Here is a 27,650-nt window from a genome sequence, read left to right as displayed (position 1 = left end):
CCTCGCCCTCAACAGCGGCCGGCAAACACTCATCAGAAAAACAGCAAACAGCGCCTTGCCGTCCCTTTCTGAACAGCCAGTAAACTCCCGGAGGACAGAGGGACAAGAGGAGAGAGACGGATGGACGGAGAAGGGACGGGAGGAGGAGGAGGAGGAGGAGGTAGTATTTGTAAACGGAAGACGAGAGGGAAGGAGATGGGAAGAGGAGAAGTACAGGGACGGAGAAAACAAGGAATAAGAGCAAGATAGGAGTAAATATGGGGAAGAAATGTAGAGGAAAGGAGGATTGAAGGACGGAGAGAAGATGGCAGAGGGAAGGAAAGGAGATGGAATGGAGAAGTACAGGGACGAAGAAAAGAAGGAATAAGAGCAACATAGGAGTAAATATGAGGGAGAAATATAGAGGAAAGGAGGACTGAAGGACGGAGAGAAGATGACAGAGGGAAGGAGATTGGATGGAGGAAAAAGGTATATAGACGAAGGAAAGATTGGAATAAGAGCAGGACAGAACAGGAGGGAGGAAATATGCAAACGACATGTATAGGAAAAAAGAAAAGAAGGACGGAGAGAAGACGAGAAATAACGGAATGAAGATGGAGTAGATAGCTAAAGTAGATAGGAGGAGGAAGAACGGAGGAGGCTGGTGAAAACATCAAAGAAGACGAAGTAAAAGAATAAAGGAAAAGCAGAAAAAAAGAAGGAAAAAAGGAACTAACGAAGAATAGAGACAGCAGTAGAAGAATAGAAAGAAGAAAAAAAATTAAGAAGATGAAGAAGGAAATAAAGAAAAGGAAAGATTTGAAGAAAAGAAGAACAAGGACAATTAGAGAAGAAAACAAGAACAAGAAGAAAGAGGAATTAATACGAAAGATGTAGGGAAAAAAATGCACTGGGAGACTGAAGAGAGACAAACGGAGGTTACAGACGTGAATGAGAAAAAAGAACGGAGGAATTAGGAAGGTAGAAAGTATATGTAGGATGTAGAAGAGAAGAGGTAGCTAAAAAAAACACTGTGCCATACCTCTCCTTCCATCCCTCCCTCCCTTCGTCTCTCATTCCTTCTCTCATTCAGCCACACAAGAAGAAAGACGGAGATGGGAGAATGATGTAGAAGAAACGGGAGGGAGACCAAAAAAAGATCCTTGTACAATATTATAAATGCAATAACCTTCCCGCTCTCCCTTCCCTTCTTTCCTTCAACAATACACGGGAGAGAGGACGGAGAACAACGGAGACCAGACGGAGAAGAAGACGGAAGAAACAAAAAAGATAACCACGGACAATAACAATTACTACAACCTTCCCTTCCTTTCTCCTTCCATCTCTCCCTCCTTCCCTCCCTCCCTTACCTTCAACAACAACCAACCCACGAAGATAAAGACATCAATAAACACACAACGGAAAGCCTTGGCCACGCTCCATTCAGCCATAAGCCCATCGCACCGTCAATAAGGCGAGGAAGAGCGCACCACCCACCACCTCCTCCTCCTCCTCCTCTTCCTCCTGCTCCTCCTCCTCGCAAGGCCGTCGCTAAATCAGACTTTCAAATGGACCTCCACCTTTTCTCGTAAGTCCCGCCTAATGCCGCGACACCGCCTCTCTCGGGCCTGCCTGGAAGTTGAGGAAAGTTGGGGAACCTAATCTAATGCATATATATAGTGGGGAAGGCGGGGGGAGGCGGGGGAAGCGTGGGTGCTGGAGGGGACGGGAGGGCGGAGGTGCATCAAGTAAGTTCCCGGATGTGAGAGCGCCCCAGCAGGTATAGACGGAGGCAATATAAAGTTTCTCCGGTTTATCATACGCCGCCGCCGCCCCAGGTGTCGAGGTCTCCCACGGGGCCTCTCGCTCGCTCGCCTTTGTCTCGGCGGCTGCAGCGCGACTTAACCGACGGGAGAATGTCTGACTGAGCCTCTTTGTTAGTTAGGTATACGGAAGGCTTTAGCTATGGTAAAACATGTTTGTTTGAGTCTCTGTGTTAGGACTTTAGCAATGCAAGAACCTATCTGACTAAATGCGTGTTAGTTACAATAGGTTTAACCCCTTGACTGCGGATCTCCTACAAGAAGCCATCACCAACGTACAGATATGGAACAAAAAGTGGCTGCTACAACTCAATGAAGAAAAATGTAAAGTCCTGCACCGTGGGAGGGGAAATCAATCATACCAATACCACATGGGAAACACTCCACTATCCACCACAGAGGCAGAGAATGACCTGGGACTCGATGTTACCAGGCTGCTAGTGAAGGCAAAATCCGTGTCATTCGCAGCGTACGGGTTAAGCAGGAGAACATGTCTGACTGTCTCTGGGTTAGCTGTACGACTTTACCAACTGGAAAACCTGTCTAACTAAATGCGTGTTAGTTACTATAGGAGTACGGTTTAAGAAGCAGGAAAACATGTCTGAGTCTCTGGGTTGGAACTCTTCCAATGCTTGAACCTAACTGATTAAATGCGTGTTAGTTACTATAGGTGTACGGTTTAAGAAGCAGGAGAACATGTCTGACTGTCTCTGGGCTAGTTGGGTGCACGACTTTACCAACTCGAGAACCTGTCTGACTAAATCTTTTGGGTTCAGTTTACGGTTTAAGGAAAATGATGACTTATTTTCCTATCAGCACCACTACAACTAATATTCTTACTCCTACCCCTACTCCTACTCCTACTCCTCCTTCTCCTCCTAGTCCTCCTCCTCCTCCTCCTCCTACGACTGCTGCAATGATTACTGCTGTTGCTGCTGCTTAACATACTGCCATGATCATACTAATTATAATAATGATGATAAAAGTAATTATAATAAATATGTTAATCAGAATAATAATAAGGTCAAAAAAAGGACAACTGACAACAAAACAACAACTAACAACTACTACTTACCACAACATTTCCTGGCCCACTGAGGGACAACAACAACAACAAACCCACCACTCACACTACCACCACCACCACCATTATTTATCCCTCCTATGTGGTGTGTTTATGTTCCTCCACACACACACACACACACACACACACGCACACACTAATACTAATAATGCTTCCCGCCTGCCTCACCTCTTAATTCACGTCTCATTTCCTCCAGGCAAGACTCATGTAATATCCCGGCGAGAGAGAGAGAGAGAGAGAGAGAGAGAGAGAGATTGCCCCATTAACTTTCTGACTTGGTAAAATTTAATGTCCTATGTTCCTGGTATGTTTATTACGTGCTGCTATTATCATTCTCATTAGTAGGATAGTAGTAGTAGTAGTAGTAGTAGTAGTAGTAGTAGTAGTAGTAGTAGTAATGGTAGTAGTAGTCGTGCAGTGCAAAGGTAATTATTGTAGCTTATTTACCTTGATTGCAATACTAATGAATGTTTGTCTCTCTTTTATTACAGGTAAGAAAGAACACATGTCCAGGTGTGAGTGAGGCCGGTAAGGTATGTATGTATGTGTGAGGGGAGGGTTGTGTGTGTGTGTGTGTGTGTGTGTGTGTGTGTGTGTGTGTGTGTGTGTGTGTGTGTGAGATATGCTAAAGTTTGGTCCAAGTTGTGAATGAATCTACAGCGATATGGAAATACTCGTGACCGTGGAATATTAAAAAGAAGTAGAAAAAGAACAACAACAACAACAACAACAACAAAAAGAACAAGAACAAGAAAAAGAAAGTAAAGGGGAGTTAAAATATAATTAAATAGAAAACCACCCCTCTCTCTCTCTCTCTCTCTCTCTCTCTCTCTCTCTCTCTCTCTCTCTCTCTCTCTCTCTCTCTCTCTCTCTCTCTCTCTCTCTCTCACACATTTTTACAATATTTATTTCCATACATTTTCCTTCACTCCTCTTCCCTCCCCCGCTTCCTCATATTTCACTCTGACTAACACCTTTCCTTCCTCACCTAACACCTAATACTGCATATCTTAGCATCTGATTCCTGATTCTCCATATTATATTCCCTAACCTCTTTCTTTCTCCGCCACTTCTTTCCTCGTAATTCTCTCCTTACTTCGCTAATGATTTTCTCCCCTTCCTTTCCACTCCTTTCCCATATTCTTTAACTATACATCTCTACGTTTCTCCATTCTCATACCTCATTCACTCCTCTCTTATCTTATTCATTTAACCCTTCCATTTTAACATCTATCTCTTCCTTTCTCTCCTTCTTCTTCTTTGCCCTTCACTTCATATCTCATTCTCTTAACCCTAACTTATTTACGTCTCTCCCTTCTCTCACCTCCACCTCCTCTTCTTCCTTTATCTCTCATTCTTTTAACCCCCCATTCTTGCATCACTCCCATTTCTCACCTCCTCCTTCTCCACTCCCTTCCCATTACATCTTACTCCCTTAATTCCATCTTGCCATCTCTTCACTCTTACCTCCTTCAGGGGGATCACGCCCCTGAAAATTGACTCAATATGCGACCAAGAAGTGAAAGAGTATTTGGATAAACTCGACACGAACAAGTCAACAGGACCTGACGGTTTGTCCCCGCGGTTATTAAAAGAGCTTAAACAACAAATACTTCAGCCACTCACTAACATATTCAACCAGTCTGTTCAATTGAAAAAGGTTCCGGAAGACTGGAAGATGGCGAACGTAACACCAATTTTCAAAAAAGGAGACAAAAGCGTTGCATTAAACTACAGGCCCATAAGTTTGACATCAGTGGCAGGAAAAATACTCGAAAAGATTATTAGAGACAAACTTGTTAAATTTCTAGAAGACAATAATGTAATCTCCGACACCCAGCATGGCTTCAGAAACAAGCGCTCCTGCCTAACGAATTTATTAGACTTCTTCCAAGGTATATATAAGAACTGGGATGCCCACATCCCCAGTGATGTTATATACCTGGACTTTCAGAAAGCCTTCGACAAGGTACCGCACTAGCGACTCTAAGAAACTGTGCTCGGCGGGCATTGGAGCCAATCTGATCGCGTGGATAAGAGATTGGCTCACCGACAGAAAACAACGAGTACTACTCAACGGACAGCCTTCCGATTGGCTTCCAGTCACTAGTGGAGTGCCTCAAGGGTCAGTGCTGGGACCCATTCTCTTCATCATATATATCAACGACCTCGAATCAGGACTGAAATCCACAATATCGAAATTTGCTGATGACACTAAGGTGGGGGAAGGCCCTCACAAAGACCGACTGCGAAATCATTCAGAAAGACCTCAATCACATTATCGAATGGTCGGAAAATGGCAAATGTCCTTTAATGTTGACAAATGCAAAGTCATGCACATTGGGTCCAGAAATAGTAACCACACATACATCATGAATGGGAGACCTCTGCAAGCGATGCAGGAGGAAAAGGATCTTGGAGTCACTATCAGCAGTGACCTGAAACACGCGAATCACTGTAAAATAGCATACAACAAAGCCAACACTATGCTCGGGTTCATAGCGAGGAACTTCGAGTGTAAAACGCCAGACGTGATGCTATCCTTGTATAATTCCATGGTAAGACCGCACCTCGAGTATGCAGTACAGTTCTGGTCTCCTAATTACAGAAAGGACATTGATTTACTGGAAAGGATTCAACGACGCGCCACGAAAATGATACCAACCTTAAGGGCTCAACCGTACGAGGAACGACTCAAGCGACTCAATCTCTTTACATTAGAGAAAAGACGCCTACGAGGAGATATGATTCAAGTCTTCAAGTATCTAAAAAATTCAATAACGTCGATTACTCCAATTTCTTTGAATTGCAAACCAACCTAAGAACTAGAAATAACGGTTTACCCATTCAGTCTAGTCGATGTAACACAGACATCGGAAGGAGTTTCTTTTCAAACCGAGTCATCCGTCACTGGAACAATCTTCCTTCAGAAGTAGTAAATGCGAATACTATCAACTCCTTCAAATATAGAATCGACCGTCACTTCGCTGCGTCGGGAGTAAACTGAATATTGAGTTGCTTTCATCTGCTCCTCAATATCGAGGTGCTTTCATCTGCTCCTCAATGTCGAGGTGCTTTCATCTGCTCCCCAGGCCCCAGGCTGTCGAGCAGATTAAATCACCAAAGCGGGCAACCTCGTAATGAGCCAATAGGCTTTCTGTTGCCTGCGTTTCCATGTTTCCATGTTTCCATGTTTCATTCCTCCCTCACTCATTCTTACAACTCTTCCATTTTTACATCTCTCTCAACTGTCACCTTCTCCTTCACCTCACCCTATCATTCTTTTAACCATTCCTGCTTTATATCTCTCCTTCTTTCACTATCTCCTTCGCCCCTCCTTTCATATTCCACCTTCCCATCACCTCACACCCCAACAACTCGACGGAGGAAGAAATCGGGGGGAGAGAGAATGGGAGGGAGAGAGGGTCAGAGGAGGACGGAGATGGGGGAAAGGTGCCAGACTGCCGACTTGTAGAATAATCTCATTTCCTCGACGCAAACAAAGGAACGCGGGTTTTCCTCTCTTTCAATAGCCGCCGCGCTTTGAGGAAGAATGACGAATTTTGTGAGGTTGACGCCCACTTTTGCGAGGCCGGGAGGGAGGGAGGGAGAGAAGGAGGAAGCGTGAGTGGGAAGGATGGAGGGATAGGTGAGAGGGAAGTATGGGGGAGAGGGAAATAGCGTAGGAAGGAGGTAAGGATGGGAGGGAGAGGGAAGGAGCTTAGGAAGGAGGAAGTGGGAAGGAGAGAGAATATGGAAAGGAAGGATGAGAAGAGAGATGGAGGGTGGAAAGGAAGAAGGGAGTGAGTGTGGGAGGGAGGGAGGGAGAGTATGAAAGGGTTAAGGGAGCGTAGGAAGGAGAAAGAAGAATATAGAAGAATGGAGATGAAAGGAAAAGAAGGAGAGGAAGGAAGGATGGAAAGGAGGGAACGTGAGACGGATGGAAGGAGAGAGGGAGAGTGGGAGGATTAAGAAACGAAAAATAGAGAAGAAAGGAAATGAAAGAGGAAGAAGAGAAGGAAAGATGTTGGCAGCCTGGGTGTAAGGAGAGAGATGTAAAAATGGAGATGAAAGGAAGGAGAAAGAAAGAATGGAGGTGGTAAGAGGGTGAAAGGAAGAAAGGGAAGGAAAGATGTGTGTGGGAGGTACGAGAAGGAATAGGAGGAAGGAAGGAGACGAAGAAACAGTAGAGGAGGAAAAGTGATATAGAGAAAAAGGAGGGAAAGGGATGAAGTTAGAAATTTAAGGAGAGAATAGCTGTACTGAGAGAGAGAGAGAGAGAGAGAGAGAGAGAGAGAGAGAGAGAGAGAGAGAGAGAGAGAGAAGAGAGGAGGAGAGAAGGAGGAGAGAGGAGAAGGAGGAGGAGGAGGAGAGAGAAAAAAAGGGGGAGAGAAGGTGAGAAATAGCCAGGGGTCAAAGTGTACAAAAGTGTCGAGAGAGAGAGAGAGAGGAAGAGAGAGGAGGAGGAGGATCATTGGTGGGAGGAGGAGGAGGAGGAGGAGGACAGCTGGTAGGAGGGTGACTCAAGTGAAGGGAAGAGAGAGGGAGGGAGGAATGGAGGGTTAAACACACACACACACACACACACACACACACTTATATATAAAAAAATTCGTTCGTTCGTTGTTCGTCTTATCCGAGGTTCGTTATATCGGGGATTCATGGCGTCCATTCCGGAACTGTTCGCTTTATTTCAAAACTCCTGCGATTTTCCTTTATCATTTACGTATATTTATGACTTTCCACTTTCTCTGTTTCTCCTAAATTTTGTGGTTCTTCCTTTGCGCTTCTCTTTATTTTCCTTATTTTTCTGTATTTATTCTTTGGTTCGTTTCTTTCCTTTTCAAATCCACTATTTCATTTTTTTAGGTTTCAGTTGTTATATATTTTCAGTTTACATATCTATCATTTTCTAACTTCTTTCCTCTTAAATCCTCTAGTTTATTTTTTAGGACTTTAGTTTATATGCATTTTTAGCTTACATTTTTAGTGAGCCTTTTCGTTTCTGCAAGCCTTTTTTTTTTTGGTTTATTTTATTTCATTTATCTATTTATTTCCTTTAAGCTACCTTCATTCCATTTTCACATTTCTCCTTTTCTTGCCTCCTTCTTCACCTCTCCCACTACTACTCATTTTTTTTTAACCCTTCCATCTTTACATCACTCCTTATATCCCACCTCCTCCATCCCTCTCTTCACCCCTTTCATCACTCTCACCTCAGTAACGTGACGAAATAGAAAAGCATAAGAAAGCCCATCTCCAACTTCGCTTCTTTCCTCTCCAATCCAGCGCTCTGTCTTTCCTCTGTGCTCAACTTTATATATATTTAGTCTCGGTGCGTCTATTTCCCCGCTTTTCTCCTCCTGAATCCAGTGGTTTATCCGAGCGGCTCCACTTTATATATATTTCAGGCTCGTTCCTGGTTTCATTTTGGCCAGGCTCTCCATCACACCATTCCGGAACTAACTCGTATTACTAAATCAAGCCCAGCAGGTGAAGCTATGCCAGCCAAGCCCCACAAAGCCACACTAACCCAAGTCAAACCACACAAAGCCACAGTAATTCCAGTCAAGCTACGTCAATCCACATCAACCCAAGCCCAGCTACACAAAGCAACCCTAACCCAAGTCAAGCTATATATACAAAGCTTCACTAACCCAAACCAAGCCACACAAAGCTTCACAAATCCAAGCCAAGCCACACAAAAATTCACTAACCCAAGCCAAGTCACACAAAGCTTCACTAACCCAAGCCAAGCCACATAAAGCCACATTAACCCAAGCCAAGCCATTCAGAGCTTCACTACCCCAAGTCAAGCCACACAAAGCCACACTAACCTAAGCCAAGCCACACAAAGCCACACTAACCCAAGTCACTCCATAAATCCAAGGCAAGCTAAGTCAAGCCACATCAACCCATGGCAAGTCACACAAAGCCATGCTAAACCAACCCACGCGAAATCAAGTTTAAAGCAAGCGAGACAATGAGTTTTCAATGTCTCACTTCCGTGTAATGCGGCATCAAATCTCTTGTACGAACATCTTTCATTAAACGTATTGCGATTTTCACTTACTCATTTTTCAAATCTACTTATTTTTTTATTATTTTACTTCACTGTATCTATGTGATTATTTTTACCCAATACTCCTGTGTCCCAAACCTTCCAGTCTTCCTCCCATATCCCTTCCCCCTGCCTATTTCTTTTAGTTTTCTTTTTTGCGTTCCAGCTACTCCCGCCCACACCCACAATTTGCCTTTTACACTGCTCTTCATTGCATTATGCGCGACGTCGGGAAGGAGGTCTGTTATCACCCCTCTATCAGATGCTAAGGAAGTCATCTTACATCAGGCAGTGAAGAGTGACTCATGAAGAGTGTGTCAACTGTCAAAACTGTCACCACTCACCAGGAGCTTCTGCATAACCAGTGAGTGAGGATTTCAAATTTCTAAACTCTCCTGACATCGCTACACTTTTGGCCTGGTGTTTCCTTGCTTTTTTTATCACAATGGGCAAGAGAAAAGATTTAATTAACAGGAGTGCATACAGAGGCAAGGCAGGCCTATTGACTACTAAATCTCCGGTAAGTACTCAAACTGACTCTTGTTTGATCAATATCTCACCCCCTTTACGCCCTTCTCTCCCCTTTCCTACAGTTTCTTCCCCTTCCCTTCTTATTTTCTTCCCCTATCACCCTCCCAGCCTATTCCTTATCCTGTTTCCTTCAGTTATCCTCCGTCTTTCCCCTCTTCCCCCTTTCCTACTTGTTTCTTTCCCTTTCCGCACAGTTTCCTACCCTGTTTTTTTTCCCCTTCCTTACTGTTATCTACCCTGTTTCTTCTCTTCCCCCTACTGTTTCCTATCCTTCTTGTTGTTCTGTTTCCTTTCCCTATCCACCGTCTCTTGGCTTTCTCCTTTTCTCCCTTTTCCTACTCTGTTTCTTTCCTTTCCCGCACTGTTACCTACCCTGCTTTTTTTCCCTTTCCGCACTGTTTCCTATCCTGTTCTCTTTCCCGTCCTGTTTCCTTACCCCTCGTCCTTGTCTCTCCCTCTTGCCCTACCACCCCAAACCTCGCTTCCTCCCTCCCCCCGCTCCGCCTCACCCCAGCACGCTCGCTACACGCATCTAAAAAGGTCTGAATCATCGCTATTTTGCTCCGCTTTTATTGTCCGTTCTTTCTTTTTCCCCAACAGGCCTGTCCAAGTCTGCCCGACGCGTGAATTATTGTCCGGCCTGACGAGAGAGAGAGGGAGGGAAGGGATGGGGAGGGAGAAAGAGGAAGGAGGAGGGGGAGGTTTGCAGGAGGGAGGGAGAGAACAGCTGTGACTTAACAACCTCTTTCTTCCTTATTTTCCTTCCTCTCTTCTTTATTTCGTTTTCCTTTTCTTCTTTTCATGCTTTCTCTATTTCCTCAATCCTTCCGCTACCTTCCCACCTGTACTTCATCTTGTCCTATATTTTCTTTTTCTTTACCGCTTCTTTCCCTTCCTTTCACTCCTTTCTCCACTTATCACCTAACCATCTTTTTCTTTTCTGTCTCCAGCTTACTTTCTTTCTCATTCTCTGGTTTTCTGTGTTTTCTCTTTCTTTCATTTTCATTCTCCGTGCCTGTCTCCTCCTCCCTCCCTCCCTCCTCATATCGTATAACCGGTATTATTCCTTCCTGGGTTCCTGCCTCCTTCAGGCTCCATTCTTGTCTTTTCTTTCTGCTTCCTCTATTTTCTTTCTTTCTCTTTTTCGTTTCACATAACCTCCATTTACCTTTCATTTTCTTCCTTCAGTTTACTTTCTTTCATTTCCTTCTTTTATTTTTTCCTCCCTTCCTTCCTTCTCTAACTCATTCCTTCCTTCCTTCTCTTTATATCAATACAGCTGTACTACCTTTCTTTTCCCCTCTCCTCACTTCCTCTTTTTCACTTCCCTCTCCTTCCTTCCTTCATTTTCCTATCTTCCTTCCTTCATTCTTGCTATAAATTTCCTATTCTTGTTTTCTGGCATCTTCCTTTCCTTTCCTTCCTCGCTGCTTCTCCATTTCCTTCCTTCCTTTCTTCCTTCTTTTCCTCCCTCCTTTCTCGTTTTCATATCACAAATCCGGCACATTTCTTCCCTCTCCCAAGCTCCTTTTATTATCCAATCTCTCTCTCTCTCTGCCTCCGCCCACCAGTCTCCTTCCTCCCTTTTCTTTTCTCTCGATCCCTTTTTCCTCTCTACCTCCTCCCGCCTAATTCTTTTTTTCTTTCCCATTGCCTCCTCCCTCTCTTTTATGTATGACAACCTTCACCCTTTGTCATCTCCCCCCTACTCCCTCCCCTCCTTTCTGCTCCCTCACCTCTATATCAACTACCTTTCCATCTTAAATTTCACTCCTCTCACTCCTATTAACTACAGCTTCCAATCCTTCATATTAACTCCACAACAACGATTCTTCTTCTTCACTCCTGCCCTAAGTACTCCCCTATCCTTTTCTCCCCTCCCCCTTTCCTCAAAATGTACATCTCTCCCCACTACAACTTCCAGCCTACACCCGTCTCTCAATCTTCTTATCAAACTCTTTCTCCTCCTCTTCAAAGTTCCCTTAAATTCTACACCTCCACCCCTTTATTCTCCCATTAACTCCCTATCTTCCCCCCTTCCTCCCTTATGACACCTCGCCCTTCCCTCCCCTTATAGCAAACCCCTCCATCCTTTACACAACATCTCCACCTCTCTCTTCCATTACTCCATATCTTATCCTTTGTCCCTGAAAATGCACTCCCTTCCTTCCCTTTCCCTTACAGCTAACACCTTCACCTCTTCAATCTCCTCCAACCTATAATCCCCTCCATTACTCCAACCACTACTGTTAATTATTCCCTCACTCCCTCACCCACCTTTACACAGCCTCCCCTCTTCCCCTCCCCCCACCACCTCCTCTCCCCTCCCTTCTCCCCACCTATAACCTCCACCACCCTCCTCCTCTCTCTCCCTTACCAACTCAAGTCCCACAGATGGCTAGAAGGGAGAGGATAAAAAGGGCGCTACTTCAATACTTAATAAGGTTACCGACTAAACCTCAATGTGGCTTTAATTCCGCCGCCTTTGAGGACCACTAAGAAGAATATTATTACGTTGAGATCAAACAGAGCGTGCGATGAAAAATGTAAGCAATGTAAATCCCCGGACAGTCGTAATAATAAAAAAATGTTAAGAGCGTGTGTGTGTGTGTGTGTGTGTGTGTGTGTGTGTGTGTGTGTGTGTGTAGATATATGCATGAAGTTAATAATGTATGCATGGACACAAAGCGTAACAGTCGTTTCTATATTACTTTCTGATGTGCGCGTCATTGTAATTAAAAATGTTATGAAACCCGTCATTGTTAAGGAAGAATAATGCGGTTTGGAATACACACAAATAAATACATAAATAAAAGCAGTAACATTAATGGGGGTGAGACGATGTGTAGTAGTAGTGGTAGTATTAGTGATAGAAGTGGTAGTAGTAGTAGTTATAGTAGTATGGTAGTTGTAGTAATAGTGATGTTGAACCTGGAGGTGGTGGTGATCGTACAAAGAGTAAAGATAATAGTAGGTAATAATAATAATGAATAATAATAATAAAAGTAATAATAATAATAATAATCCGACACACACGAACGCACAGGCGGAATACCAAGTTATTACCAACTGACCAAAATTACACCACCATATGATTTCCACCCTTAACTCCTTGGGGTGGAAGGGTGGCTTTGGACTGGGGAGCATGAGGAGCAGAAGAGAGGGACTGAGAGAAGGAGAGAGAGGGAGGGAGGGGGAGGGAGGGAGGAGGGAAGGGGAAGGGAGGGAGGAGGGAGGGAAGGGAGGTGGGAGGGAGGAGGGAAGGGGAAGGTGGAGGGGAGGTAGGAGGGGGGAGGGAAGGATGGAGGGGTTTCCTCTCTCCCTCTCCTCTCCCTTCCCTCCCCTCTCCTCCATTTTCTTTCTCCCTCTTCCTTTCTGTTCCAAGGTCGCCAGCAGTTGGGAGAACGGGAGAGTGAGGGGGAGGAGGAGGGAGGGGAGGGAGGCATGGGTAAGGAGGGGAGGGAGAAAAGGGGGATTGAGTTCCTTTCATTCACACACACCAATGGCCCCTCCCTCCCCCCCGACCCCCTGCTGTGTGTGTGTGTGTGTGTGTGTGTGTGTGCTAACCCAAACTGCGCAAAATGAGTTTACATCTTTCGTATAAACTGTTGAATGTGAACTCGCTGGCGTATACAAGAACACACAAACATACACATATACATACACACATGAGTTTAATAATCTTATATATAGACTAATCCACAAATTGCAAAAATGGAAACTGCACCAAATATTAGGGTACACACACACACACACACACACACACACATGCCTGGCACACATTATTTACGGACATGATTAGTAAACATAACAACTGATTTCCATAAATATGCTGCCATTATTATTTCACTTCTCTCTCTCTCTCTCTCTCTCTCTCTCTCTCTCTCTCTCTCTGACATACACACACACATATGCACACACAAATGTATAATGTGTCCACGTGCCAGGCAAAGGACAGCTGACAAGGTGACTGACACGAGAGAGAGAGAGAGAGAGAGAGAGAGAGAGAGAGAGAGAGAGAGAGAGTTAGCAACAAAGTCCACCTCGCAACATTATTATTGTTATTATCATTATTATTATTATTATTATTACGATGTTGGAAGTTATTAGTCATCCTCATTCGTTGCTGTCAGTTAGTGAAATGTTGAAACGCTCGCCCGCTCCCGCCAACCCACACCGCCCCGCCCCGCCCCGCCAACCTGCCCCGCCCCGCCCCGCCCCGCCGAGAAGCCTGTTTATGAAGCTTAATTAGTAACGCTTTTTGCTGCTGTTATGACCGTTATTATTACCATTATATTTATTTTTGTTACTATATTATTATTATTATTATTATTATTATTATTATTATTGTTGTTTTTTATTGTTTATTTTACGTGCTGGGAAATAATTAAACATATTCTTAGACATAAATTCGCAGTACAAAACCTTTTTATCATTCTTCTTCTTCATATTATTATTCTTTTCTTTTCCTTTTCTCCTTATTATTCTTGTTTTTGTCATCATTATTATTACGAGCTGGGAAAGTCATATTATTATACATATCTATTTCATAGCAACGTTCTTTAATAATTTTTATTCATACTCCTTTTAATATTATCATTATTGCAACACATTATTACTGTTTTTAGGAACATGGAACACATTCATTACACACACACACACACACACACACACACAGACACACACGTATATGATGCGCTCCGCCACACACACACACACACACACACACATTCAAATCACATTCGTTATTAAAGTCAAATTAACTGCAGGCAACGCGAGGCAACGAATTACATGCAAATGAAATACACGCGAATATTTTATAGCGAAACTCGGGAGCCGGAGAGAGAGAGAGAGAGAGAGAGAGAGAGAGAGAGAGAGAGTTGGATGTTCCGTTGCTGCTGTAAGTTCGGCGGTGGAATATTATCCTCCTCCTCCTCCTCTTCTTCCTCTTCCTCGGCCAGCGTGTTTAAATATTCTACAATTATACAGCCGTTATTATGCTCGACGAGTACACACATACACACACACACAGAGCGGCGCCGAGCAAGAGGAGGAGGAAGAGGAATTTGCAGTCAGGATGTAAATACGGCAAGGGAAAAGTGCCGAAACAGTTGAGTTGAGCGAGCAGGCGAGTGTGTGTGAGCGTGAACTGAGCGAAGCATGGCGGGAGTGTGTCAGATGGAGATTCGAAGCAGCAATGATTCATATTCCTCTTATAATTTAGCTCTCTCTTGCCTCCACCACCAGAAGGCCTATCACCCTCACGCTTCCACCAATACCTCTACCACCACCACTGTTCCTGCTGCACCATCACGTCTATCGCCACTACTAATAACTACCGAACTATCACTATCACCACCAGTATGATTAATATTCTTCCACATCTTAATTTAGTGCTCTTGCCACCACTATCACTACCACAATTACTACCACGCCTTCATAACCACGCCTATCACCGCTAATAATAAGCCTATCACCTCCATTTAAATTATAACTGCCATCATGCTCTGAGTCCACCATCACCACAACGAAGCTTATCACCACACTAACTGCCACCATTCTATTACCACACCTTCATAACCACCCAACTACCAAACTACCACCTCCGTTCTCTACCACGACACACACCACCACCACACCACATAACACCATAACCAACACCACTAATGAAAGACACCAAACTCACCACTACAATGACATAATAAAAGCATCCATGGTTATAATGACTGCCCTCTCCCCCCTCCTCCTCCTCCTCGCCTTCACCCCCAAGCAAACCATCATGTACCGACCCTCATACTTATCCTGCCTCATCCACCCTCATATCCAGCCCCAGCGGAGTCTCACCTTATCACGATGTTCCCTGGGGCGCCGTGAAGGGCGTCCCATCATGGCGAAGCACTAGGTAAGGTTTGAACGGGTATTACGGAAGGTTATTAGTGAGCACACGCGCGGACACACACACAAGGTAACGGTTCTAATGGAGTCGCTCGGCCTTGTCATGCCACCTAGCGGGAGGACAGGGCGACACGCGACATTTCGAGACTCCGTGTTTAAAAGATGTAGATGTTAGGTTCGTTTTATAGGGAATATCAAAGTTAGTTATTGTGAGTTGTGTTTATTTGGCTTGATTTGGAGGGATAGATTTTGAGGTTGGTTATGTTGTTTCCGTGTTCGTGTTTCTTTTTTTTGTTTTTATATATACTTTGAATTTCCTGATTTAGGTCGTGTAGCCTAATGAGTTTTGTTTTCCTTCTTCTTGTTCGTTTTTTGTTAAATGTTGGCTTTAGACACTCGTGCAAGTCTATCATGTAAAGGAAGATGTAGTTAGTTATTGTGGAACCTTCTTTATAATTTTCATTTCTAGATTATGAGTCGTATAGCCTAATATGTTTTTTTTTCCTTTTTTTTTTCCACTTGTTCGTTTTGTTAGTGTTCAGGAACTCGTGCAAATCTATTACATAAAGAAAGTTTAGTTGTCTGTAATTCCTAGGCATTTTTGTTCTATATATATACATTTAGTTTCCAGATGCTAAGTCGTGTAGCCTAATAATATCTTTCGTTTTTATTTTCCACCAGCTCGTTTTGGTTAAGTGCCGGCTAAAGACTTTAAAATGAGATCACAGAGAATGAGATTGAATAAAGCTTTCTCTGGTATTCAATTTAACTTCTCTCTCAAATGCATCCGTGAGTTCTAATTTATGTGAAGTGATGATTAAAAAAATGGTTCGTCAGTATGTTTGCCTATGTGTGTTTGCCCCTTTTTTTTTTTTTCGGTCAAGTGTTTGTGCCCGAAATTAACACACCCACACACACATACACACACACTGACGAACTTGTTGCTGTTGTTGTTGCTGTTGTTAGTGTTATTGATGTTGTGTTTGAATTTAGTCCCGGGCAAAAAGTTATCTTATATGCATACATGAATTCTTGGCCGGGAAAAGTTAGGCTCCAAAATCAACAACATTCACGTTTAGCATTGCCAGTCCACCGCACTTACCACCACAACCACTACAAATTCTACTACTACCACCACATCTATACCACCATCACTACCACCACCATCACCCCCCACCACTGCCACCTTAGCTACCATCTACTATACCATCAACTAAAACATCTACATTTCTCACTACCACCACCACCACCATCACATTTAATACCATCTACTACCACCACTATCACATCTACTGCTACCACCACCACCACCACAACCACTACTGCGATCACCCCCACCAAAACTACCACCACCACCATCACCACCTTAGCCAACATAACTTCTCGTGTGCCACTCTCTACCTCCAGCACCATCACACATCACCATATATCAATCAACATCACCACGACTATGCATTACCATCATCACCACTTCTTTCACCTCCACGATCACTTTTACTGTAACTTCATCACCTCGAGATTTATGGAAAAAGGAGTAAAAGAAGTTGATTTCCCTCACCATGATAGTTAAGTTGAACAAATTCTACGTACCAAAGCATTTTAGTCATATCGGAAACTAATAATTAACTGATAAGAGGATAAAAGTTTTAGTTTAGGTAAGACTCTTATGTTTTTAGCAATACAGATTACACTTTACGAACAATGTAAGTAAGCTCTTCTCTCTAATTCATTCGTGACTGCAATTATCAGGAGTTTTAGACAGAAAAAATGGGAAAAAAATAACGTAGACTTAACTATTTCTATATCCGTCTCTATTTCCTGCCGGCATGTTGATAGACCAGAGAGGTAAAAAACTCGTAACTTCAACTTTATTCTGTATCTATATTTCCTGATGGTATTCATTCGTTCATATCACATAGCCTAATAAATACAAATACAGAAACTTAAATATTTCTGTATGTATCTCAATTTTCTGCTGATACAACAAATTTTTATACGTAAACTTAACTATTTCTGTATCTATTTCTATTTCCATTGGTATTCACTCGCTCATCTAACATAACCCAATACCTACAATCACCATTATTTCTCTCTACTTCTCTCTCCCTCATACTATCACCACCTAATAATTACAAATACACTAACTTAACTATTTCTATATCTATCTGTACTGGTACGGTATCATTCATTCATCCACATTATATAACCTCCTAATACATGCAATCAGGACTCTTTCCCTACTTTCTCTCCCTCACACGATCATAACAGTGTGGCTCTCATCATCGCATGGCACAGTTCAAACAGACAGACAGACGCAACGCAAATACATGGAGAGAGTCGGGTCACGCGGGACAAGTGTAAAGTGCTCGCTGGAACTGATTAAAGAGGATGCTCTCCCCTGCTTATTAGACACCAGATGGCAGCGGAGGGGAGTGTCCCTGGCGCGCCGTCCCCTGTACTGCAGCAATCCATCAGCTCCTGAAGGCTGCATGCATGTTAACAAGATGAATGCTGGAGGGGACGACGCTACCCGCAGATAACACGTCCTGTCTGCCTGCTGTACGGGTCTTGTGCTTCCTTCGCTGGGTGTGCTGTGCTTGCTGCTTGTTTGTTTTTAGGGCACAAGTGTATCGATACGTTGGGTTTGGGGCTAACTTGAAATTGTAGTGTACTTATGTTAAGTTTGTATGGCCTTTTAGAGAACTACACAACTTTTGGTTCATGTACATAGCGAGCGTTAGACAAGTAAATAAATATTCATTCAATATATATTGAAATTACATTAATATGCTCGGTGTTTGTGTGACAGCTAAAAGAAGTAGACTTTAATTTTCTTTACACCATCGTTAGCTGTTTGAATTCCGTGTATGAAAAAACTAATGAGCTATATAGTTTTTCTTTTTCGTAATTGGCTGAAACTCATATATTTGTCTACGTTTTCATATCCTAATAGGCGATATAATTTAATACAACTGAACAAAGCGATATAACAGCAGCTATATACGTTTGCTTTTTCTAGGATTAGCCACCAACTCTCGCTGCTCGCTAATCCTCACCTGCAACAAAACCATAAAACAAAAGCTATATACATTTCAAGGGGATAAGTTTTCCATCCACCAACACTTGCCACTTGCAAAACCTACCTGAGCAAAATCATAAAGCAACAATCATATACATTTTTTAAGGTTTTCCAGTCTCCAACACTTGCCACTTGCTAACCTTTCCTGAACAAAATCATATAGCAACAACCATATACATTTTTTTTAAAGTTTTCCTGTCTCCAACACTTGCCCTTTGCTAACCTTTCCTGAACAAAATCATAAAACAACAATACACATTTTTTTTAAGGTTTTCCAGTCTCCAACACTTCCCACTTGTTAACCTTTCCTGAACAAAATGATAAACAATAGCTATGTACATTTTTGGGGGTAGGCAAGGCAAGTTTTTCATCCACCAACACTCTCCACTCGCTAATCCTTACAAGGCAATATAAGCTTCGCGATACTAGGCTATACACGTGCTGCCTCTAATGGATTGGACACACAGAGGTCACGGCCGGGGTCATGTAACGACTCCTCGGATGTTACGCGTCTTGCTGCAGTGTTAGTGGTTGTGTTGATAACTTTTCGGGAACTGAACAGTCCTCCATCTAAATACTGAGGTCATGTGTGTGTGTGTGTGTGTGTGTGTGTTTCTCCCCTCCCCTCTCTCTCTCTCTCTCTCTCTCTCTCTCTCTCTATCTCTCAGAGAAGGAAAAGGTAACAAAGCAGGGAAGAAGGAAAAGAGAAAAGAAAAACAAAAGATGAGACAAATAAAAACAGAAGGCGAGACAGAAAGAAAGGAAAGAAAGAAAAAGTAAGGAAAGAAGGAACGACATCATCGGAACATTGTCTCCACACACACACACACACACACACACACACACACAAAAGTTCCCCCTCACCCCTCCACACGCTACCCCCTCCTTTCCCCCCCCACCACACACACACACACACACACACACGCAATAGTTTCATACACGCCAACATTCAAGCTTTCCCACACCAACTAAACTTCCCTCCACCAACACCACCATCACCACCACCACCGCCTACACCACTAATACCAACACACACACTGCAAGCGCCCCAAGGAGAGAGAGAGAGAGGATTGCAACTTTAAGAACAGGATACACCCAGAAGGCTACATGTTAAATGGAGGGAGGAGGATGTGTGTGTGTGTGTGTGTGTGTGTGTGTGTGTGTGTGAGGAGGAAGAGAAAGAGGAGAAGGAAGAGAAACAGGAGGAAGAGGAAGGTGAAATACGCATGAGGGGATACGAGAGAGAGAGAGAGAGAGAGAGAGAGAGAGTGTACACCTAATTAAAAGCGTATATAAAATAACACATTCGCGGGTCATTGCTCATCTAATGCCGCCGTGTTTGTGTGGCAGGTTTGATGGGCGACGGTAATGTGTGTTTAATACCCGCCCCCTACCCCTCTCACCCCCCTCTCTCTCTCTCTTTCTCTCCATCTCTATCTCCCTATCTCTCTCTCTTTCCATTTCTATCTCCCGTACACCCTAACCCCCCTCTCTCTCTCTCTCTCTTTCTCTCCATCTCTATCTCTATCTCCCATTCCCCCTTAACCCCCCCTCTCTCTCTCTTTCCATCTCTATCTCCCATACCCCTACTAACCCCTCTCTCTCTCTTTCTCTCCATCTCTATCTCCCATGCCCCCCTAACCCCTCGTTTCTCTCTTTCCATCTCTATCTCCCATACACCCTAACCCCCTCTCTCTCTCTCTCTCTCTTTCTCTCCTTCTCTGTCTCCCATTCTCTTTCCTTGTCCTGTTCCGTCCCATTCTCTACTCTATTCTGTGTTTCCTTCTTCCCTTCTATCCACTAACCTCTTGCTTTCTCCATCTACGTATTGTTTCTCTATCTTATTGCTTCTCTTTCTTTATATCTATCTTTTTATCTCCTTTTTATTGTCTCCTTTCCATTCTCTACTTTTTTTTCTATCTTACTGTCCCTGCTTCTATCTACTAAACCCATCTCTTTCTCTTTCTCCCTCTATCTATATCTCTTCTTGCCCTCTTCATTTTCATATTCTACTTTTTCCCCTCTTCTTCTCCCCTATCTACTTATCTCTCTTTTCTTCTATCTCTTTATCTCTTTATCTATCTATATTTATTGTCTTCTATTCCTCTCTCCCTCTCTCATCTCATTTCCAGTCCCCATAACGCAGACTCGAAAAACACCATCATTATATTTTAGCAGGTTCCAGACACACACACAGCGGGCTCGGATCCCCTTACCTCCTCCGCCTATAACACTCCGCCCTCGCACAATAAGGGAAACATTAAGGGGCATTAAATTCCACCTGAAGGTTTACTAGGGGCGATCTGAACCCCTAAACCCGACATCCACTTCCTCACATCCTCACCAGCCGCCTCCTGCCTTATTCTCGCTGTCCCTTCTCCCTCTTCCCCATTTCCTCTTCCTCCTCCTCCTCTTCCTCTTCTTCCCTTCCGTCTTCTTGTTATGCCGCTAAAGGCTATTAGGAACGTGATGGTCGGTCAATTCCATTAATATAATTCTAGTTAGGTAGCGGGTCAGTCAGTGAAGGAAAGGGAAGGGATGGGATAGGAAGAGATGGGAAAGGAATAGAAGGGATGGGAAGAGAAGGGAACTGACGGGAAGGGAAGGGAGAGGAAGGGATAGGAAGGAGAAGGGATGGCAGTGGATTAGAAGGGATGGAAGTGGAGTGATTGCAAAGGAATGAAAGTTTGATTAAGGAATTGAAAGGAAGGGAAGAGATAGGAAGGGAAGGAATAGGAATAGCAATGCTGGATGCTTTGCCTATCCATCTCTATTTCTCTATCCATCTATCCATCCATCCATCTCTAGCAGAAAAAATACACATACAAACCAACAAACTAAGCATGTCATCGAAACATCAACAACAACAACATTCCTGTGGCCAAAAAGATGGAATAAACATTTTTCAACACACACACACACACACACACACACACACACACGCTCGCATTTACTACCGTTTTTTTCTCTCGCATTTTCGCTCTAAATTCCGGGCCATCCGAGCGAACGAGTTTTCGAATTAATGGAAATATAATCAAGGTAATAAATATAATATGGTTCTACTACTACTACTACTACTACTACTACTACTACTACTATTACTACTACTACTGCTACTCTGCTACTGCTGCCACTACTACTACTACTACTACTACTACTACTACTACTACTTCTTCTGTCTTTATCATTGCTACTACTGATATATATATATATAGAGAGAAATCTGTGCAGTAACTGAAAGGTTGAATGTTTACACCTTTACCCGCGCATGCGCAGTGGTTGCTGGTTGCAGACGACAGCAGACCGATCATAATTATGGCTTTAGGAACGTCAATTTATCGTTTACACTTGTTAAAACCATGAATAATTAACGTTTTTAACAATAGGTATGGTTAAAATATCGTTATATGGGTGGGTGCAACAGTTTTGGTCAGTAAACGGCAAATATAATATGCTGAGTGTGACAGTTGGTAGCACTGCACCCCCTTGCCTCAGCCTCGTCCCCTCAAGTTAAAAGATAACAACCGTCAGTGACCATATTTACCTGAGTATTACGCGTTCCGCCGGTGTGTTTCTGTTCATACTGCTGAGAAAATGTCACGAGAACTCTACACAGCTTAAAAGAGTGCCTGCTGCCCTACATAACACCGCCAGCCCAGCCAGGAACTCCCGTCATGCCGAAAGAAAGGTAAGGCCGTAAGGGGTACCAATGGCCGCACCCACCCCGCTGCCTCTGACCTCTCTCTCTCTCTCTCTCCCACACACGGGCAGACACCTTCACTATCCCTTTTAAATGCACCCAGTCTCCATGGGGTTTTGTCTACATGTCTGTTTGTTTATCTGTTTGTCTGTTACCGGCTCTGTGTGTCCGTCTGTCTGTCTGCCTGTTTTTACACACACACACACACACACACACACACACACACACACACACATATATACACATTCAATACCTATAGATAGATAAATAACGAAAGGTAGATAGGGAATGAGACCGACAGACAGTTAAATAGTTTGCTGACTGTAACAATAATTTAACACACACACACACACACACACACACACACACACACACACATGCATATATTTCCAAATCTACTTTTTTGTTGGATAATAATTACAATCTGGTTTGAAAATTGTATACAGATGCGTGAAGCGACGGAGGGATGGGGGGTGGAAGGGGAAGGTGGAGTGAATGGGGGGGTGGACTAGTGGAAGGGGGGGCTGTTGTTAGTGGATGGGCGAGAGAGAACAAACAGGGAATGAACAAAACATATACTCGCATGCATAACTAAACTACATACGTTCATACACACATAGTTCATACATACATACATACATACATACATTCATACATATTTGCCTGGAAAAATGCAAATAGGTTATAACAAATCATTCGTTGTGTTACGAGCCTGACAATCCAGAAAATATAAAATCAAATAAGTACGGACAGACAGACAGGCAGACAGACAAACAGACAGACAGACACATGTATATTTCTTTGCATCTTCTGTTTTCTGTGTAAGAGCAATGTGTTGTAGGCAATTATTATTTTTTTTTCCTTGATCTACCTTCTCTCACCATAAAGAATACATACACACATACATACATACATTCATACATACATACATACATACAACTCTAGGCTATACCCACATACACACACAGGTATGGAGACGGGAGTATTAGAGTTTAGCCCGGGCCCGGTAAACTACAAATAGGTAAATACACACACACACACACACACACACACACGCATTCAAACACATACACCCATATACAAATACACATGCATTCACAAATATATACACATACACATATACACATTCATACATACATACATACATATTACACAGCACACATACACAAAGCTCCAAAGAAAAAAGAACTACATATTAATTAACAGTGCCAAAATACCTCCGTTTCCCTCCTCCCCCTCCTCCCCTCCCTTCCCCTTCTCCCAAAAAGTGGCATTGGCGCCGTTTGATGATGTCCTGACGTAGCCACTGTGTCGTAATAAAAATGGCAGCGCCCCGTGTTCCGTGAAATTGTCAAAAGATGTAAATGTTATGCATGAATACAATAAACTGTCCATTTGCATATCAGAGCTGAGTCGCCCCCGCCACCGCCACCACCGCCACCGCTACCGCTTACCCCGCCACTGGAAACCCTCCCCTACCCTACCCTGTTACCTCGGTCCTCCTCTTCCCCTGCATCCCATACCCCTACCCTTCCCTGTTACTTGGGTCCTCCTCTTCCCCTGCACCCCATAACCCTACCCTGCCCTCTCACCTACGTCCTCCTCTCCCCCTGCTAACCTTTCCCCTACCTACTCTTCCCTCTTACCCACGTCCTCCTCTCCCCCTGCATACCCTACCCTGCTCCCTTACCCTTTCACCCACGTCCTCCTCGTCCACTCCTCTCCCTCCTTACCCTACCCCTTAGCTATGCCCCCCTCCGCTCCCTTCCTCCCCCAGCTTACCCTACCCCTATGCAGTTCCCTTACCTACTTCCTCCTCTTCCCCCGCATATCCTACCCTGTTCCCTTACCTGTGTCTCCCTTATTTCCTCTCCCTGTATATCCTACCTTCACATTCTCCCCTTGCTCATGTTCCCCTCCCTTCCTCCTCCTCCATATCCTACCCCCTCCCTTCTTCTTCACCCTTGCATCCCCCTCCTTACTCTCTTACCTTCGTTCCCCTCTCCCCATATCCCCTTTCTTCCCCTTACCTTCCAGACCCTGTTCCCTTACCTCCCCTTACCTTCCTGACCCTGTCCCCTCGCTACCCTACGTACCCTTTCCCCTTACCTACGTCCTCTTACCCACTGCATACCCTACCCTTACCCTCTCCCCTTACCTTCGCCCTCCTATCCCCCTCTACCCATCTCTTTTCTACTGTTTACCTATCTCCTCTCCCCCTCCATGCCCCTACCCCGCCTTCCCCTCCCTACCCTTCCCCCTTACTTATGTCCCCTCCCCCCCTCACCACCTCCTCCCACATGCAAGCCCCCCCCTCCCTCCCTCACCCCTTCCTCCCCTCTACCTGACCGACACAGTAATTAAACCCAGGTGCTAAATAATGACAAAGAGTGATGTTTCGTGGATTTTACAGTTTTTTTCAAGTTTACCAGATTAAATTCTTTACATGTGTTGGTTTTATCTGTATTAATTTCTATCTTTCTTTATAATACTTTTATTTTTAGCGTTTGACATGGTAATTGAACTCGGGTGATGAATAATGGCAAGTTTTATTTATTTATTTATTTTTTTGGTGTGTGGTTTGCTGTTTGAAGTTTGCCAGATTTAACTTGCTATGTGTCTCTCTCATTTATATTTATCTTTCTTTATGTATTATTCTAGTTATTTTTTATTCTTATTTTTAACGTTTGACATGGTAATTAAATCAAGGTACTAAATAACGAGTGATTTTTGTAGTTACTGTTTGAGGCTTTAACAGACTGAACCCTTTATGTGTGTTTGCTCGTGTCTCTGTTTTTCTATATTCGTCTTTCTTTATATATACTTTTTCCGACATTCGACAGGGTATTTAAATTCTGGTACTAAGTAATGCAAAATAGTGATGTTTTTTCGTGGTTTACTGTTTGAAGTTTACCAGATTGGACTCTTTATAGCTGTCTCTTTTAGCGTGTTTTAATTACTATCTTTCTTTACATCTTTTTTATTTCGACAGTCTTTAAATTCCGACCGAGTGATTATTTTGTGGTGTGGTGTTTGAAGGTTTACCAGATTGGACTCTTTATACACTGTCTCTTTTAGCCTGTTTTATTTAGTTAGTATCTTTCTTTACTTCTTTTTATTTCGACAGTCTTTAAATTCCGATCGAGTGATTATTTTTTGTTTTTTTCTGTTTGAAGGTTTACCAGATTGGACTCTTTATACACTGTCTTTTTTAGCGTTTGTTTTGTTTATAGTTATCTTTTTTTTACATCTTTTTTATTTCGACAGTCTATAAATTCCGACTGAGTGATTATTTTGTGGTGTTCTGTTTGAAGCTTAACCAGATTGGACTTTTTATACGTCTCTTTTAGTGTCTGTTTTATCTATAGTTATTTCTCTTTACAATATTTTATTTTAAAGTTCGACATGGTAATTAAACTTTGGTGCTAAATAAGGACAGAGTGATTTTATTGTGGTTTGCTTTTTGAAGTTTACCAAATTGAACGCTTTTATACATCTTTTTGAGCATCTTTTCCATTTATTTTCTTTTATCTTTCTTTACTTCTTAATCGAGTCATTTTTTTTAACGTTCAACACGGTAATTAACCACAACTGTTAAATAATGACAGAGAATTATGTTTTGTGTGGCTTGCAGTTTAAAGGAGACCACAATGTTAGCTGCTATTTTCATCTTTAATCCACTTTTTCGTATATATTTTTTTAACGCTTCGTCACGGCAATTTTTGAACCGAGGTGCAAATAATTATAGAGTGACGAGTTATGCAGTTTCTGGTGTGACTTTTACCGGACTGAACTCTTTATTTCATTTATTTTTACTTTCTCTATAAATTTCTCTTTTTATTTGTTATTCATATGAACTTAAAATATGATAATTAAGCCTGGCGTAGATAATGACAGAGGGATGTATCGTGAGCGGTTTAGAGTTTAAAGTTTACCAGACTGAACTCTATATTTACCTTTACTTTCTCTACAAATTTCTCTTTTTATTTGTTATTCATATGAACTTAAGATATGATAATGTAACCCTGACGTAGATGATGACAGAGGGATGTACAGTGTGTGGTTTAGAGTTTAAAGTTTACCCGACTGAACTCTTTATTTCCCTTTACTTTGTCTATGAATTTATCTTCTTATTTCTCATTCCTTTCACCTCACAATATGATAATTAAACCCTGGCGTACATAATGACAGTGTAATGTACAGTGTGTGATTTAGAGTTTACTTATTTTTTAAACTTTTTCTTTCTCAATAAAATCACTTCTTATTTTTTATTCATTTGACCTAACGATATGGAAATGAATCCCAAGCTTAACTAATGACAGAGTGATGTACTATGTCAGGCTTACAGTTTAGAGTTTACCAGACTGAACTATTTACATGTTACCTTTTATATATGTTTTATTTTATTTATTTATTTACTTATTTATTGCACGCTCTACGCACCAATTCAACACAGGTGCGCTCAATACCCCTGACAACGAATGATGTTTATAGTTACCAGCTCAGAGCTAGTTACCATCAAGTTCGCTGCCGGATTTATCTCTTCATATGTGTGGCTCTGTTTCCATTTTATTCATACCGTTTTATTTCGTTTTACTCATTTTATCCCGGAAAGTCGTGAAATTCGGCTGCATTTTGTATAGAAAACTCGCATTGTTAGGCCGCATTCTTTTTTTGCATTTTTTTTTTCGTTTTGTGGGGAATTTATTTGACTACTGTGGCCTCCATTTTTGTTTTCGTAATTTTACAGACCTTTGATATTTTTTGTCTGGTGGGGAGGCAATGGGGATGGTTGGGGAAGGGGAGATGGAAGCGAAGGGGAGAGAGAGGTTAGGTGTCGAGTGGAAGTGGGGAGGTGAAATGGGATGGGATGAGGAAGGGGCTGGTAGGGAGGTGAATGGGGAAGGGTGGGGAAGTGAAGGAGGGTTGGGAAAGCGGAGGGAGTGGGGAGGTGGTGGGGAAAAGGCGAAGGGGGTGGGGTGGGGAAGTGAAGGTTGGAAGGGACTGGATAAGAGAGATGGAGAGGGGAAGTGAAAGGGGATTGGGGTTGGTGGATGGGCGAGAGAGAGGTGTGATGACGGGGGGTGTGGTGGGGAAAGGCGGGCATTGTAGGGGAATGAAGGAGGAGGGCGAGTGGATAAGAGAGGGTTGGATGGGGAGGCGAAGGGAAGGTGTGTTGGAAATGAGAGAGGAAAGGAAAGGAAGGTTGAGTAAAAAATTGTTGAGTAAAAAATTAATATAAAAACAAAAGATAAAAAAAAAAAAGTCAATGGATGGGTATGTTGATGTATGTTAACTTTTCGTACTTTAATGTAAATGCGCGTTGAAAAGACTGTTTGAGTTAATAATTATTGTAATGTCGAGAGATTAATTGCTGTGAAATCCGTTTGCATGAATAATTCTTTGCATATCAACTAAAAAGATGGAATCATATCCTATATATACACAGGGTGACGGACAGACAGACAGATAGATAGACAGATAGATAGATAGATAGG

Source organism: Eriocheir sinensis, chromosome 26, assembly GCF_024679095.1.
Source record: "Eriocheir sinensis breed Jianghai 21 chromosome 26, ASM2467909v1, whole genome shotgun sequence".
In the NCBI taxonomy this organism is placed as follows: Eukaryota; Metazoa; Arthropoda; class Malacostraca; order Decapoda; family Varunidae; genus Eriocheir; species Eriocheir sinensis.
This window is presented reverse-complemented; position numbering follows the sequence as displayed.